Here is a 4,065-nt window from a genome sequence, read left to right on the forward strand (position 1 = left end):
CAGATAGTGAGTAGATGTTTTTACAGTGTGTTAAGCTAGTGTGTTAAGGTAGCTAGCAGATAGTGAGTAGATGTTTTTACAGTGTGTTCAGGGGACAGGCAGCTAGCAGTTAGTGATGAGATGTTTCTTTAAACTGTGTTCTGGGGACAGGCAGCTAGCGGATAGCGAGTAGATGTTTTTACAGTGTGTTAAGGGGGCAGACTAGCAGATAGTGAGGAGATGTTTTTTTAAGCTATTTTCTGGGGACAGGCATCTAGCGGATAGTGAGGAGATGTTTTTTACAATGTGTTTAGGGGACAGGCTGCTAGCAGATAGTAAAGAGATGCTTTTTGCAGTGTGTTCTGGGGACTGGCAGCTAGCAGATTAGATTGGCTATATATAGTAAATCCATAAATGCAATGAATTTACAACACAGCACTTAGAATGTCGCCCTGATTACTGATACCTTCAAAGCTCCTATTGGCTCAACTCTTTCTAACCAGTAACCAATGAGCATAAAACCAGATGTCTTTGGCTATAAGAATTATATCCATCAGTTGTGTTCCAATACAGCTGATGTGTACAAGGTCATAAGGTGGGTTTTCACACAATGGAAGTCTCATGCCCTTTTGATATTATGTAAAAAAAAAAAAAAATAGACTTCCTCTTTCATTTTTAATGTCAGCAGTTTGCTAATACATGGTGCACCATTTTCACGATGCTCAGCACCAGTTGAGGGCTTCAGCTGGAGGACAGAGCAGGTCTGCTTATTCATGAAGAGATCTGGCTGTGGCCCCTGGGGGCCTGCTGGAACAGCAGGCATTATCAGTGGTAAATGGATCGGAAAAGGCTTTGGCCAAGACAGGCTCACCGCTGCCTGATTTATGGCTGGCGATGCAACAAACAGTTAGCCATGTTACCGGCAGGGATATAAGCACTTTCATGGCCACAGTTCAAGTTTATTTCAGCTATAAATTCTGAGAGATATGGAACAAAAAGAGCAATTGAATTTATGACACAGGGGATGTTGTTTGTAAGCTGCCAGGAAGAAGCTGTGTTTTAATACCCTGTGGACAAGGATGAACGGTCATTGTGCTCTCTTATCTCTGCTTTTTGTCCAGCACAGCATCAAAATAAATATTTTTAGCTGACAATACAGCAAAAAAGTAAAAGATCTTGGTGTCTAAAGAATAAAGGTATTCTCACACTCATCTAACCTATGTCTCAGGTGTCCAACATGAGTGTTTCAAAGCTGATATCAATACGAAGGTACGTCAAAATGCAAGTTTGTAAGAAGAAGTTATTCTCTATTATTCTTATTCATCCAGTCATTTACTCATCTGCCCTCTACCAGCTTCTTTGAGGCCATGATACATTTAACAGTCACACACAATGGACTGTACCAGCATCAAACACTCACCTCCTGTCTACAACATTGTAATGAGATGGTGTCCTTTGCATGCCAAATCTGTCAATCTCCTACTGCCTTTTATCCAACTACTGCTAACCGCTGGTGGAGTTTGTGACTGTTAAGGAACGACCATTTTACACTCCACGCAAATTCACGGCTGTGTTTCCAAATCCAAGCAAGTGCATGGATTTCAACCAAAAACACAGTTTCTGGCTTTCCTTGGCCTAGAAGGCACCCATTTTGACAGTATTTTCACAATTCTACTATACAAGTGACCCAATTTAAAGATATATTCATCTTACCCAATATCCCTTTAACCCTCTGAATCCAAAGCCCTTTTCTGTTGTTTTCACTCCCAGTATTTACAGGGCTATGATATTAAACTGTCTTGGCATTGCATGACATTTTGAACAGACATTATGGATGCCAAAGGATGAAGCTTTGCTGATCCTCAGACCTTTCCTACAGCGCCACTTTCAGGTTCACATTTGTGGTTTTTAATCAAATATCTCAACAGCCATTGAAAGGAATGCCATAAAGGTTATGACATGCATCAATATGCCCCTCAGGATGAATTGTAATACAGCATTGGGCCATATATAAATTAACATTCTTTCTTTTCTTTGTAAAATAAATCTGAATAAGATTATGACCAGAGTAAGCTTTCAATTGCCATGAATGTTTTGCATGTTTAGTGCATACAGTACACATATTAAAAGGAAATAAACAATTAAGCAAAGTACTTCAACAGTCAACAACATACACATGAAATATAACATATAATATATAGGACTAGACAACATCAGATATTGTTTTGGAGTGGAGAGAGTATGGGAGGAACACCAGCTCCAACACAGATTGTTCCGGAATTGGGAGTTTGTTGCCTTAATGTTAGGCTAGCAAGTTTCTTCCAGTACGGTGACACTGTTAGAGTAGTAACTCCCAAAGATAGCCCAGTTTAAAGTACAGCTGCGAAGGTTGAAGCGTTTTCTTTATTCCCTGAGCCCAGCAGATGGCGCTCTCTGTTCAACAAAGGGTTGGAAGCACACTGAATTGTCTTTCCTAGAACCTTTTTTGTAAAAGTCCCATGACATGGTGCTCTTTGGATGCTTTTATATAGACCTTAGTGGTCCCCTAATACCATATCTGAAGTCTCTTTCCCAAAATTCAGCCTTGGTGTAGAATTACAGCCACTAGAGCCAGTCCCACAATGAGACTTCCTCAGTATGTGCCATTTCTGAGTCTTTAGCTTTGGCCTTGACCAACTGCTCAAAAGGCAGAGCAGGAGACCCAGGGCTCGGTTTACACCTATCGCCATTTCTAGCCATAGGAGGGCTGGGGGAACTCATATTAATGTTAAAAAAACAACAACAACTCAGAAGTGAAATCTTCATGCCATGGGACATTTAACTTAAGAGCGTCATATGGTGGGCTAAAAAAATTAAAAAGTTAACCAAGCTTCATGAGGCTTTACTTTATTTGGCCATCATTACCTACAGGAGTTTATAAAGGCTCATGTAACATGCTGAGCCACTAGGAAACACCTCCAAAGCGTATTTCCTTTTTTTTCTCTTTGGAAATAGTGTCTCAAGGAAGCTGTCCCAACAGGCCTAGTGTGAATGTGTGTTTCAATTTTCATGATCAAATATCAGCAGAACTAATGGCATTCACATCACATTTAGCTGTGCTTTGGGTTTATTGTTAATAAGTACGTGCAAGTCCAATTAAACGATACACTAAGAAGGTGACCATGGTCAACATTACAGCACCTATCTAATTAATATTGTAGGCATGCCCACATTAGCATTTAGCTCAAAGATCTGTAATCTGAACCCCTGGTGCAGTGCACGTTGAAGATGTGTGTGTTTGGAACGAACGCTTACTTGGCTTGTAGTGTTGCTGCTTGTAATTCATCAAAACCAAATTGTAACCCAAAATGACTTACAGAAGAACCCCAGACCACTTCATATGCAACTCATATGCAAACACAGCATGGCCTACCACTGACTGTGTTCTACATCAGAGGAAGACATTGTACAACTATAAACTGGCATTTAATGAATGGTCGTGATTGCTTGTGGGGCCTGCAGTGCCTCCGGAACGCAGGGCAGACGTGCCCAGTGGAAAATAGGGGTTAGACTACTGATTTAAGTGGATGACATCTGGTAATTCCTGCTTGGGTGCAAAGAGGTAAACAGGCCAATTGTATTGAATAGCATCTCCAAAGAAATTGAATCTAATGGGCGGTTTTTCAGGACATCTGTTGCTGTGTTTAGTGAAGAACCTGTACAAATAGAACTACTAATTTCACACTTTAAGGTGCGAAATAAGCCTTATAAAACTAACTTTCTGTCATTTTTGCTAAAACTGACCCTATGTTCAAGTAGAACTACATGAAGCAGGTCTTGGATCTTCCCAATCCTACCTATGGCACCTTTAAATGATCAGTTACTCAAATCAGCAGGGGTCTCTGCACTTAATGAGTCACCTTTTGCATAATTCAGTTTGTCTGATGAGGGAACACTGAATATTCTGTTTCAGGAGTTGTTGAGTCTGGTCGAGTGCTTTTCTAACCTCCCCTGTGGAGAAGCAGTAGATCAATGAAAGCGATTGCAGCAGGCAGGATAAGGGAACAGCAGCAGGCTGGATAAGGGAAGTGTCAGGGTGTGAATCAG

At 40.8% G+C, this 4,065-nt stretch overlaps 1 protein-coding gene across 1 annotated transcript in view; it reads left to right on the forward strand.

The window, feature by feature from the left end:
- The window catches only part of ptprfa (protein tyrosine phosphatase receptor type Fa), a 362,404-nt gene that overhangs the window by 13,055 nt on the left and 345,284 nt on the right, over nt 1-4,065 (forward strand). The gene's annotated exons all lie outside the window — the stretch shown is intronic.

This window comes from Etheostoma cragini, chromosome 9 (assembly GCF_013103735.1).
Source record: "Etheostoma cragini isolate CJK2018 chromosome 9, CSU_Ecrag_1.0, whole genome shotgun sequence".
NCBI lineage: Eukaryota > Metazoa > Chordata > Actinopteri > Perciformes > Percidae > Etheostoma > Etheostoma cragini.